This window comes from Arachis ipaensis, chromosome B07, assembly GCF_000816755.2.
Source record: "Arachis ipaensis cultivar K30076 chromosome B07, Araip1.1, whole genome shotgun sequence".
NCBI lineage: Eukaryota > Viridiplantae > Streptophyta > Magnoliopsida > Fabales > Fabaceae > Arachis > Arachis ipaensis.
In genome coordinates, this window is record NC_029791.2 from 107,785,443 (window position 1) to 107,799,365 (window position 13,923).

Consider the following 13,923-nt stretch of genomic DNA (forward strand, 5'->3'; position numbering starts at 1 on the left):
TAAATAAAATATTTTATTTCTAATATTACATATTTGTCTAGAATTGAATTCGGTTATATCTATTTCATATGTAATTTGTTATAAGCCACAACAATTTAGTATTGTATTAGAATTAAATCATTTCTACCCAGAATGGTTTAGCAATAAAAATCGTGCATAAATCGTTCTAATCCAGAATGATTTACTGTGACAGAGACACTTATATAAATCATTCCAAGGCACAACTATGTAGTATGTACGAGGAATTTATATAAATAACACAAACTAATAATAACAGTTTTTTTTATTGTAAATAATTTTATAAAATTTTAAAAGTATTTACTGTACTCATGCAACTTGTATGGAGTACAACTAAAATAACGAGTAACTAAGTACGATTTTGATCCGTAATGTAGAGGCTGAAAATTTATTTTGTTTTCGGCCTTTTTTCGCTATAAAATAAGCCCAAAGATTTCAATTTGTTTTAAAATCGTCCTTTTTATCAATTTATATTTTTTTATTACCAAATTACCTCTCATTAAAAAAATTATAAAATAAAATAAATAAAAAAGAAAGAAAGGCCGTGAGCACCGCCGCCTGTGATCCGCCACTGCTCCCTACACTAATGGCAAGAGAGGAGGGAGCAGAGGGAGAGAGAAAGAGAAGAGAGGAACGAAGCCCTCCACAGCGCCGCCGACCACCAGAGCGCCCTCCTCGTAGCGATTTGTAGCCCTCCAACACCGCATCGTCGTTAAATGCCGCAGCCCCTCTTCCCCCACCACCGCAACCCTTCCATCTCTGTTTCAATTTTTTATTCTTTTTTTCTTTAATTTTTCAGATTTAAAGGATTTCATTGTTGTTGTTGTTGATGATGCTTTTAGTTGCTTCTGTTTATTCCTTTTATTCCATTGTTGTTGTTGATGCTTTGGTTGTTTCTGCTTCTGCTGCTTCTGGTTTTGTTTTTGTTGTCACTCTAATTCCATTATCCATTGTTATTGTTGTTGTTCTGCTGATTGTTATCCATTGTTGCCTGCTTTTATTTCTGCGTTTGCGCTTCTGCTTCTGCTTCTGGTTAATGTTGAGGACGAAGAAGGGTGTTGAGGAAGAAGAGGGGAGGGAGGGGTATTTTCGTCCGAAGGACGATTTTAAAACTAAGTTAAACCTTTGGGACCATTTTGTAGCGAAAAAAAGATCGAGGATAAAATAAATTTTCGACCTCTATATTAGAGACCAAAATCATACTTAATCCTTTTAATTATCATAAGCACTTTTATAAAGTTTAAAATTTTTTATTGTACAAATAAGATAACGTAATTTTAAACGTCTCTCACCATTTAGTTAAAAATATGAGCATGTAAATAACACATTGCAATCTTATAAAATTTAAAAATATTTGTTGTACTCGTTATAAGATGTATCGAGCACATTAAAATTTTTTACAGTACTCATTAAATTTTGTAACAAAATTTTAAGGTGAAAACTCAGGTGAAGTCGACTTCACGTGAAGTTGATACTTGAGAGCCGTTGGATAAATTTAGTCAAATAAGTCAAATCATCTAACGGCTCTCAGGTATCAACTTCACGTGAAGTCGACTTCACCTGAGTTTCCACCAAATTTTAAACTTATTTGTAACACCCTTATTTTTAACATTTTATAATTGTACAAAAAGTTTATTTTTTACTTATCATTAATCCTTTAATTTGATACTATATTTATTTAATATTGAGTTTTCACGAATATAAACTGAATCCTTAGTTACGAAATCAAAAAATCTTTACTTTAATTTACTTAATCACACAATTATATTCATATAATAATAGATACATAAACTTATTCAAAACTTGCTAAATACAAGTCCTACCCCTCTAAAAAACTCAAAATGTCAATTGACAAGGGGTAAAATCTCAACTAAACCAATAAACTGAAAATACAACATTTATATAAAGCTTGTAGAACAATCGCGGCTTCGCGCCAAAACTTCCTGAACCTATCACTGAAAAAAAAAGTGTCGGGGTGAGAACATCGTCCTTGCAGGTTCTCAGTAGGGAAGGAATGAAAATAAAAAGATGTTCATTATAAAACCAATTTTTCCCTGAAATAACCTTTTGGAAAAGTTTTGTAGAAAACTTACTTTGAAAGATCGTAAAGAAATTCCTTTAGTTTACAAATCAGTAAAATGAATAGTTTAAAAAAAATGAAAAATGACCAATGGCATTGACGTTAGGATTTTTGCTAGTAAAGAATTTTATAAAAATAGTCACGTTGTAGATATAGATTCTAAACCAACAGAAATCCCTTCGTACAAACGTTTTGGTTGTCACAACTAACAAACCCCTAAATAAATTGATAACCGAAGTATTTAAACATCGGGTCGTCTTCTCAAGGAATTGCAGGGAAGTATGTTTTTATTATTGGTTATGAAGATTGTAAATTGGGATTTTGAAGATGAGGAACAAGTAATTTAAATTGCAATTAAAATAAGTAAATGACTGTAATTTAAATAAATAACTGTAAAATAAACTTTTGGCAAGGTATGAGAAATTAGAAGTCCTATCCTAGTTATCCTTATCAATGATGATGAAAATTGAATCTTAATTCCACTCAATTAGTTTGATCTTCGAATCCTAGTTAATCCTAAGGGAAGATTGGGATTATTGAAGTTCAATTTAATTAGCAAAGATAACAATTATCAATCATGCTTGAGTTTGATAACTCCTGAGTTACTGATTTCTTAACCAAGACCAAAAGGAGAAAAGTGAATCTACTGGAATAAAAATATCTTTAGATGAGAATAACAATAATGTAAATAAAAGAAAGCAATAATAAACTGAAATACCTCAAATAAGAGTAATTCAAAGAGTAATCTGTAACATAGAAGAATTCATAAATAAAATTGGGAAAATAATAAAAAGGAATATTGAACCTGATAAAAAGAGATAATCCTGAAAGCGCATAGAATCCTAATCTAAATCCTAATCCTAAAGAGAGAGGAGAGAATCTCCCTCTCAAAACTAGATCTAAATCATGGAAAACTAACTAATTGGAGACTCTCCTTGAATGGATGCATTCCCCCACTTCAAAACCTCTGGTCTATGCCTTCTGGACTTGGATTTGCGCCAAAAAGGGCTTCAGAATTCGCTATGAGCGTTTTCTGCAATTTCTGGTGCGTGGCCTCTGTCACGCGTCCGCGTGGGTCACGCGGTCGCGTCAGTCATGCGGCCGCGTCATATGTGTTTTACTCGAGGCGCACGATCGCGTCAGTCATGCGGCCGCGTTAGTGCCTTTTCGCGCTGGCATGCGGCCGCGTCGCCCATGCGATCGCGTGGCTGCCAGTTTCTTCAAAAACTCCGTTTTATGCTTTCCTTCCAATTTTGTATGTTTCCTTTCCATTCTTTAAGTCATTCCTGCCTTAGAAGATCTGAAACTACTCAACACACGAATCACGGTATCGAATGAAAATAAAGGGTAATCAAAATAATTATTTTTAAGCATAGGAAACATGTTTTTCACATACATCACATAATAAGGAAGGGAAAGTAAACCATGCAATTAATATGAATAAATGGGTGAAGGATTGAATAAATCACTCAGATTAAGCACAAAATATATCATAAAATATGGGTTTATCAGCCTTCCCACACTTAAACAATAGCATGTCCTCATGCTAAGTCCAAGATAATGTTAGGTTAAAGTGGTGGAATGCCATGCAATGCAATCTAATCTAAATGCAACTACCTAGATGCATTATGCAATTCTTAATTGTTATTCACTTGTATATAAAGCTTACATGTAGTTGAATTAATTCACATTCTCAAGGAGTCATAAATATATATATATAATATATATATATATAGCCAAACCTTAGATAATGATAAAGCACTTTTATAGTTGAGATGGGAGAGAAAAACATTTTATAAATTTGCAAGATAATTAATAATTCAAGCAGAGATATATGTTAATGAGCTATTGAACCCTCACTGGATTTTGTGTTTACTGTCTAGTCACTCAGTGTTTATTGGGTTAATCACTCTATTCTTCTTTTTATCCTTCCTTTCTATAACTTTGTTCTTCATCTAACCAATCAACAATTATAGAATATAGGTATACAAAAGTCACGAGGTCTTTAATTAAGGTTGTAATGGGGCCAAGGTAAAGGTAAAGGTATATGTATAAGGCTAAGTGAGCTAATTAAGTGAATCCTTAATTAGTCTAAGATCTCACCTAACATACATACTTTGTAAAGCAAAACTTCTTTACCTATGTTCCCACTTTTTTCCACTTTTGATGTTACATGCTCATACTTTAACTTTTGTCCCATGTGCATTTATTTTGCATTTGGGAAATCCTTTTGTATCCCCTTTATTCAAATACTGAAAAATAATTTTTTTTTTATTTATTGCAAATGGTAATTCAATTATTTGATTTTACATGAGTATGCTTCCCAAAAATTCTTATTTTGAATTATTTTATTCTTTTCAATTTTCTACCCTTTGTTTTTATCATCCATGTTCCCAATAGGTTTCCCACACTTAAACAATTACACACTTTCTATCTTAAGCTAACCAAGGATTCAACTTGGGATTTTTATTTTGTTTTTCTGCTTAAGGCTAGTATTGTGGCTTATAGAATAAGAGGGGATTTAAAGGCTCAAGGGGGCTAACAAGGGTGATGTAAAAGGTAGGCCAATTTGGGATAAGTGAGCTAAAATCAAACAATGGCCTCAATCACTCTCTTGGTATGTATTTCTATTCTATAATTGGACATATAGATTAAAACAAAGTAAAGAACATCAGAAAAAAGAAGGGCGGAACACACAGGAATAAAAATTATGGTTTGAATGTAACCATACAATTAAGCTCAAAACTCACAGGCTGTGTGTTCTCTAACTCAGAAATCATATATCAATTATGTATGTCATGCAAGTAAAATTAAAAGTTCCCATTATTCTCAATGTAAAATTTATTTTGAATGACTTTAAAGTTTTAGTTTCTCCTTGATGAAATGTTGTTAACTAACTAACATATAATGCTATATATACAAGGTGTGGGTTGTTTCTATTATGTTCAAGTCTCTAGTTTACTTCCTTTTTATATTTTCAAATTAAACTAAGCTATCTTGTGCTAAAAAGGGTAAACTATACTAATTAATCCACAATTTCTATAACTAATAAGTTGGAATTGCAACTAGACTAAATGGTTAAAATATGAACTAAAAATGCGAAATGCAGAAAATAGAGTATAAATACATGAAAATAGCAATGTATAAGTACTGAGAAAATAAAAATAAAAATAAAGAGAAAAAATATATAAAAATAGCAAAATAAAATGAAAGAGTCTGTAGTGGTTCACCAAAAAATATGTACGCCAGAGATGGCGACCTCCCCACACTTAAAATGAAGCATCGTCCTTGATGCTCACTCAAGCAGGGTGTGAAGGGGTGTCATCACTGGAAGGACGGGTAGCTGGAGTCTCTGTGGTGGTGGTCTGAGGATCTGCCTGCTGCAGAGGAGGTGCTGACTGGATAGGGATCTCTGGGTCTACAGCCTGAATTTGAGGCGGAGCCTCCTGATGTGATGCGGCCTGCTCTGTGCCTGCCTGCGCAGCCTCGCTCTGTGGATGGGTCTCTGCCTCGTGATCATTGGACCCTGGCCATATAGTACCGGATAAAGCGTGGCAGGTACAGGTCCTTACTCTCCATCACACACCATAGGAGGATGATCATAGCGGCTGGTATCTCAATCTTGTGAGTACTCGGCATAATGAAGTTGCTAAGTATCTGATGCCATAGCCGAGCCTCATCATTCAAGTAAATCCGCTTGATTCCCTTTGACATGGTAGTGTTCTGACCCATAATCCAAGGAACGGTCGGGTCAAGGGCTATCCTGGCCTTGACTACATCCCAATCAAACTTCAGGAAGCGCATATCCTCCTCAGCTCTTTGATAACCATCCAGCTGATCAGATTTAGGCAGAAGTTTCAGAACATCTTCAATGGCCTCTTCAGTGACCAGAATCTGCTTCCCTCTTAGGTTCACTGCATCTAGGGAAGTCTTGAAGTAATTGCAGTAGAATTCTCTTACCACAGATGCATTGACCTCAGTCAGGTTTCTTTCCAGGAAGAACCAGCCTCTTTGTTTGATCTGATCAGAGGTGTATTGTTGGAGTTCTTCTGGGATCTTCAGAGTCCTCTCCAGGTACAGGTTCCTGGAGGTTGCAAACACCGGATACCTCAGCTCACAGTATCGATTTGCAAACTTTACTGGATCAGTAGCAGGGAGTAGCTGGTCGGCCTTTTCCTGCGGGGTAAAGTTCTTCTCCTGCTAGGAGTCATTGTGCATGATATCCATGATGGACATAGTGGATTCTCCTCTTTTACGTTTGCCAGTAGTAGCCTTTGCTTTTCCTTTTCTTTGGCTGGCAGACATCCTGAAAGACAGAAAACCAGGATATAAAAAAAATAGAAAAACAAATAGGCAAATAATCAAAAGAAACACAAAGTGGCAAAGTAGCAATAGAATAAGGAAATTGAGTTAAGCAAATTTGCATTAAGGATTGTATAAGAGTTAGAATACTGAGAAGAAAAATGTCACAATCCAAAATGTACTTCAGTTCAAGTTAATTAGAAAAAGTATCATCAGGCCTTGGTTAGAATGTTAAAAGAAAGTGAAAAATCAGAAGAAAATTTTTTTTGAAAGGTTAGGTTTGGTTAGAAACGAAAAATAGTTTAGGAAGTTAAAATTAGTGAGTTAGTAAAAAGTGGGTAAAGTAAGTGGCATAATGATCGTATTCCAAGTAACAGGTGTTCACAAATAGAAGCTATAGGTAACTCATATCCAAACAAGGAAATTAAGTTGATGATGATTCAGATAGATATAGAAATAGCAAAAATTGGAATCTAAACATCAAAAATGCAGATTAAGAACCAGGAAATCAAAAAGAATAAGAAAGCTTGCCCTGGCATTCATGAATTGATTTGGTAAAAGCAGAGTAAAGCAGAGTTTAAATAACCAAAACCAAAACATGAATGAAAGTAAAAAAAAAAAACAGTTTATAAAAATTTGAGCAGCATTTTGGCTGAAATTGGATTGTCTCGGAAAATAAATAGCAACAGAATAGTTCATATGAATCAAAAGTAAAGCTGCAATTAAATAGTATGAATAAGAAAGAGCATAGCAGCATGAACTTGAAGGGCAGCATATGAACATTACTAACTTCACAACAATAGCAGAATTGCAAATTGATAAAACAAGAAACACGAACAGTGCAATTAAACAGGCCTAAATCCACTAACCACATCCTAGGCTACCTAACAACCTAGAATCCACTACAACATGCATATCTAACTAGCCTAAATATGAACATAAACAGAAAAGTATGAATTAACTACGAATGGAAAGAAGGGTGGCGTTAAGCAGAACCTGGTAGGCGAATTAAGGAGAGTGGGGCAGAGAGGTGGCTGGGGATGGTGGCAGTGGTGTCTGGCGCGGCGGAGGAGGGTGGCGCGGCGGTGGTGACTGCTGTTCGGGGGCAGGGAGGAAAAGGTAAGGGTAGAAGGGGGTGGCGTGGCGGCGGGGTCTGGGTGGTCGGCGGGATGGCGGCGGTTGGTGATGGTGGCTGGGTGGTGGTTGGGTGGTTGGAGAAGAAGAGAGGAAGGAGAAGGGGTTGGGGGGCACGAATGGTAGGGTTCGCGTGACTGGGGGGGTTTTATAAATTTGAATCCACGCGATCGCGTGGGGCACGCGGTCGTGTGGTTGGGCTGAAATGGTGGTTGACGCAATCGCGTGAGTGGCGCGATCGCATGAAATAGCTAAAGAGTGAATGACGCGATCGCCTGGGGTATGCGATCGCAACGCTGGAAATTGTGCTAAACGCACGCATCCAGCGTCGTTTCAGTGCAACTCTCTGTCTCCTTTTGGGGTGTTGTGTAATCCATGCGATGCGATCACGTCGCTCACGCTATCACGTGGGATTGATGTGGTGCAAGTGACGCGATCGCGTCAGGGATGCGACCGCGTGGGCATTTTGTGCAAAACGCACAATGGCCGCACGATTCCAGCCTAACTTTCTGGTCGTTGGATGTTTACGCTGATCTCCAGATCACGCGGCCGCGTGAATGACGCGGTCGCGTGGGAAGTGTTTTTCGCAACTTGACGCGATCGCATGAATGATGTGGTCGCGTCGCACACCCTCTTTTTTTTTTTTATGCAGGTATGCAATTATGCAGTATGCAAAATGCAATGATTAATATGAATTCGATGCAAAACTCCAGGTTCAATATAATAAAATGAAATAAAACTTGAAAACAAATAAAACTAAATAAAAAAATTGAAAAAGGAACGATCATACTATGGTGGGTTGTCTCCCACACCTAGCACTTTTAGTTAAAGTCCTTAAGTTGGACATTGGATGAGCTTCTTGTTATGGTGGCTTATGCTTGAATTCATCCATAAATCTCCACCATTGCTTGGAATGCCAATAGCCTCCGGGGTCCCAAACCAGGCATGTGAAGCTTTTGAGTAGCTTCAAACAGATTGTCAGGCTCCCGGGGTGATGAATGTCAGCATAGATTCCAGGATCCCAAACTTTGCTTTTAAATCCACCTTCGTCTTGATCTATACTTTTCCATCTGGGCGGTTTAGAAATTAGATTCTCACCAGGATAACCAAACATTTTCCGAGATCCATCCGATTTATCATGATGCCAATCCGTGCACTTCGAGTTGAAGCGTGGAACCTTATTAAACCTTGTGCACCAGCTCTGAGTACGAGCCATTTCCCGCTTACTCTTAAAGCCGCAAAGAGCTCTAAGCTGGCCATCTGTTTCAAGCAAACCATATTCAAGTGGAAAAATAAAGCTAAAGGTTAAGGATTGTACCCACTTGAAGCTTGTATTGGGTGGTAATGGCCTTGGGATAGGTGGTTCCAGTGGTTCTGTGAGTTTTACTCCCTTGTGCTCTTCTGTGAAATTCTTCACTTCTTTGCAAGATTCTTCAAATGTATCCATGTCCTGATCAAAGCCTTCTATGTCTTCCTCGTCACTTAAGTCATAAATTGGAGGTTGAGAGAAATCTACCTCCGCATCATCTTTGTATTCACTTGGGAAAGATTCTTCGATCTCAGAAAATTCACTTGCGGATGCAAGTTCATTACTAGGGGCGCTTGACTTGTGACTATCATCATCAAGAAAACTTGCTTCTTGGATTATTCCGTCTAGTTCTTTATAAAAGACTTGCTCTGGGGGTTGTGTACTATCCTCCTTAGCATCAGTTGTAACGTCCTTGACAGAATTCTCCACAACTCTGGATTTCCATGGAAGTTCAGCGTCTCCTAAGTCTTCAACCAACTCTTCTTCTTGTATAATGACAGCTTCCTTTACTTGTTCTAATACGAAGTTATGCTCTGTCTTGTCCGCTGGAGTTTCTAATATTTCCTTCATGCTACGCCATTCATTAGATTGTCCACATGGGGCTCTGGGAGGCCCTTGAATGTTCGAACGTCTAGAAGATAATTGACTTATTGCTTGCTCTAGTTGATGAAGGGTTGTTTGAAGTTGATCTACTGTTCCCTTGAGGCGAACTTTTGATTCTCGGGGTGATGGATTTGGACGTGGTACATTGGGAAGTGGCGGTGTTTGGGAGTAATTGGATTGGAATCGGGGTAAATGAGGATCATATGGTAGTGAATGGTGAAAAGGAGCTTGTGAGTGTGGTGGTTCAGGGTTGTGTTGAGAGGATGGCCTATAAGCATAGGGTGGGGCTTGTTGGTAACTACGAGGTTGTCCACCATGTATATTGCCTTGGTATGCATTGCAGAATGGTCTTTGTCCATGATATCTTGGAGGGTATTGCTGCCTAAAGGGTTGATCAGATCCTCTTGGCTCCATCCATCTTTGATTGCTCTGACCTTGATGCATGTTCCTGTTATAACTTTCATTCCTTTCAACAATATTAGAACCAAACTCAAAGCGAGAGGGGTGAGAATTCATAGTGACTAATAAAAATAAAAGGAAAAAAAAAAGGCAAGTAAAAGAAAAATATTTACAATAACCAATAATAAAGCACACGATTGCAATTCCCCGGCAACGGCGCCATTTTTTTTGACGTTAGGATTTTTGCTAGTAAAGAATTTTATAAAAATAGTCGCGTTGTAGATATAGATTCTAAACCAACAGAAATCCCTTCGTACAAACGTTTTGGTTGTCACAAGTAACAAACCCCTAAATAAATTGATAACCGAAGTATTTAAACCTCGGGTCGTCTTCTTAAGGAATTGCAGGGAAGTATGTTCTTATTATTGGTTATGAATATTGTAAATTGGGGTTTTGAAGATGAGGAACAAGTAATTTAAATTGTAATTAAAATAAGTAAATGACTGTAATTTAAATAAATAACTGTAAAATAAACTTTTGGCAATGTATAAGAAATTAGAAGTCCTATCCTAGTTATCCTTATCAATGATGATGAAAATTGAATCTTAATTCCACTCAATTAGTTTGATCTTCGAATCCTAGTTAATCCCTAAAGGAAGATTGGGATTATTGAAGTTCAGTTCAATTAGCAAAGATAACAATTATCAATCATGCTTGAGTTTGATAATTCCCGAGTTACTGATTTCTTAACCAAGACCAAAAGGAGAAAAGTGAATCTACTGGAATAAAAATGTCTTCAGATGAGAATAACAATAATGTAAATAAAAGAAAGCAATAATAAACTGAAATACCTCAAATAACATTAATTCAAAGAGTAATATGTAACATAGAAGAATTCATAAATAAAATTGGAGAAATAATAAAAAGGAATATTGAACCTGATAAAAAGAGATAATCCTGAAAGCGCATAGAATCCTAATCTAAATCCTAATCCTAAAGAGAGAGGAGAGAATCTCCCTCTTAAAACTAGATCTAAATCATGGAAAACTAACTAATTGGAGACTCTCCTTGAATGTATGCATTCTCCCACTTCATGACCTCTGGTCTATGCCTTCTGGACTTGGATTTGGGCCAAAAAGGGCTTCAGAATTCGCTATGAGCGTTTTCTGCAATTTCTGGTGCGTGGCCTCTGTCACGCGTCCGCGTGGGTCATGCGGTCGCGTCATTGAGATTTTTTCCTTGTCACGCGGTCACGTCAGTCATGCGGCCGCGTCATATGTGTTTTACTCGAGGCGCGCAGTCGCGTCGCCCATGCGATCGCGTGGCTGCCAGTTTCTTCAAAAGCTCCGTTTTATGATTTCCTTCCTATTTTGTATGTTTCCTTTCCATCCTTTAAGTCATTCCTGCCTTAGAAGATCTAAAACTACTCAACACACGAATCACGGTATCGAATGGAAATAAAGGGTAATCAAAATAATTATTTTTAAGCATAGGAAACATGTTTTTCACATACATCACATAATAAGGAAGGGAAAGTAAAACCATGCAATTAATATGAATAAGTGGGTGAAGGATTGAATAAATCACTCAGATTAAGCACAAAATATATCATAAAATATGGGTTTATCAGGCATGCCTAAGGGCTTCCTACCTAACTTACAGCGCTCACTCCTATCCAACCAATTCATAAATTAGAATAATAAAGCAACATCTAATCCACCCTGTCTCAACTTCCGTCATCTCATATCAGAAACTACCCTCATCATGCCTCCACCAAAGAGGGTCTCTCAGGTAAACAAACACATACAAGGCAAATAAAGAAATCACAGGTAGAATTCAGGTACAACAAGTAAAACAAGTAATAGATAAACATGGCTAAGCAATTAGGCAAACCAAAACAAATGCACACTCAATCAAAACATACAAATGCATATGATGCATGCCTGTTCTATGGCTGATGAGTCTCATCTGTCGATTATATAGCCAACTCGACATGTCTTGGTAGTTAACCATTGGAAAGTCCCTCTGTGCGCGCATCCCAAACTTAAAAATAATATCCATGGAGTCAAACTCCAAGCTCAAATATAATATTTCGTGGAGTCAAATTCCAAACTCAATAATATTCCATGGAGTTAAACTCCAAGCTCATTAATATTCCATGGAGTCAAACTCCAAACTCAATGATATTCCATGGAGTCAAATTCTAAACTCAAATATAATATAATATTCAAAATCCATATATATATGCATGCCCATGGGAAACTCGGGGAGTTAAAGTTCCCGGTCACATCTTGCGACAGGGAGTTAACAGAGTATCGAGTCTCATTCTGGAGCAAGTGGTGGCAAGCCACTGCGTCTACCCAAGGAAACTCGTGTCTCAGATAATTCAAATTCATAATCCATATCAACAATTCAATCATAATTTATCAATATCCACATCATTCTCAATCTAATCTCATTTATCACTATACCTCGATCATACTCAATCATTATCCTCTTCCTTAATATTGAAATCACCATCAAACTTCCATCAAACCAATTGTCACTAATTACATCTTAATTCAAACATAACCTTTAAACTTATTCACTTATCCCTAAACTCTTAAAATTATACTTAAATTACTGTTTTAAAGTCTTTAGGTAGTTAATCAAATCTCTTTTCGTTATTATTAAAAATCAAATGAATTAAAATCACCATTTGACCAAATCAAGGAAATTTGACCCTCCTTAAAATCTGTAAAAGTATTCATAACTTATCTCTTCTGATAATTATTTCAAATCAAATTCATTTTCGAAATCATAACCAAAACTCCTTCAAATTCTTAGAAAAATTTCGTCAGCACCTCCCCTAAAAATTGGAATTTGCCACCCATCACGAGTCCCCTCTTTTCAACCTCAACTCAATCAAAACCAATATTTTAAGTCAACGTTTCCAAATCTGTCATTCAAAACCAATCATTTTCATTTTCAATCTAAAATTCCAAAATCAGCGTATTCCACCAATTTTACCAGAAACTCAGAAAACAACCAATCACTAATAAATATAACCTTTCAATCACAACAGAAAATCATTTACATCCCAGACATTCATCTATTTGCATTAATCTACTAAACTTATCAGAAGCTCAGCGACATAACCCACAACGACGACGACAGCTGGGAAGTGACAGAACTCCCACGAAGCTCCATGTCCTCTCTCATATTCGCGTGTTCTATTTTTCATAGTGATGGCGGCGCAGGAGCAGCTGTGGTAGGACGCGGCGGCATGGAACGGTGACACCCCTCACAACGTTGATGGCGGCGGGCTTGCGGCTCCACACAATGGCAACAGAGGTTTCTTCCTCTCCTTCTTGTCACAGTTCCCTCGCGAGTCTCCCTCTTAGTGACAGCGACGGTCTCGACGATAGCTGGCTCAAGGCGAGGCGACGTAGACAGCCTCAGACAATGACAGTGGCAGCTCCCTCCTCGCGGTCTTTGGCTTGCGTCTCCTTTCCGTGTCAGTTCCAGCGACGATGGTGGCGAGCAATTCGGCGACGACTGGGCGACGACAATGCAACGACTCCTTCTTTCTTCTCCTCCCTTCCCATCCTCAGCTCTCCCCTCCTCTTCGACCTCTTTCTTCTATGTTTTTCCTTTTCCTTGTTTTTTTTCTTTCTTTTCCCTCTCTGTCTTTTCTTTTCTCTTTTCCTTCCTTTCATTTCCCAACTGTGTATGCATATATGTTAGGAGTGGCGGTGAGGGTGAGTGGCAGTTAGGATTTGTGGAGTTTAATTTGAAAATTAGGGTTTAATTTGGGACAAAAGTGAAATTAGGAATTTTGGGTAAATTGAGGTTTAGTAAATTTTAATAAAATTATAGTATATTGTATAAATATAAAATCTAATTTAATTTCTTAAAATTATTTTAAAAATATTATTTATTTATCAATTTGCTAATTGGATTTTAATTAAGTATTCTAATTTAAAATTAAAAATAATTAATTTTCTTTATAAAATTAAAGTATTAAATTCTAAAATCTCAATTATTTAGCTAAATCATATAAAATTCTTATTCTTTTACAAATGTTAAGCTCTATAAC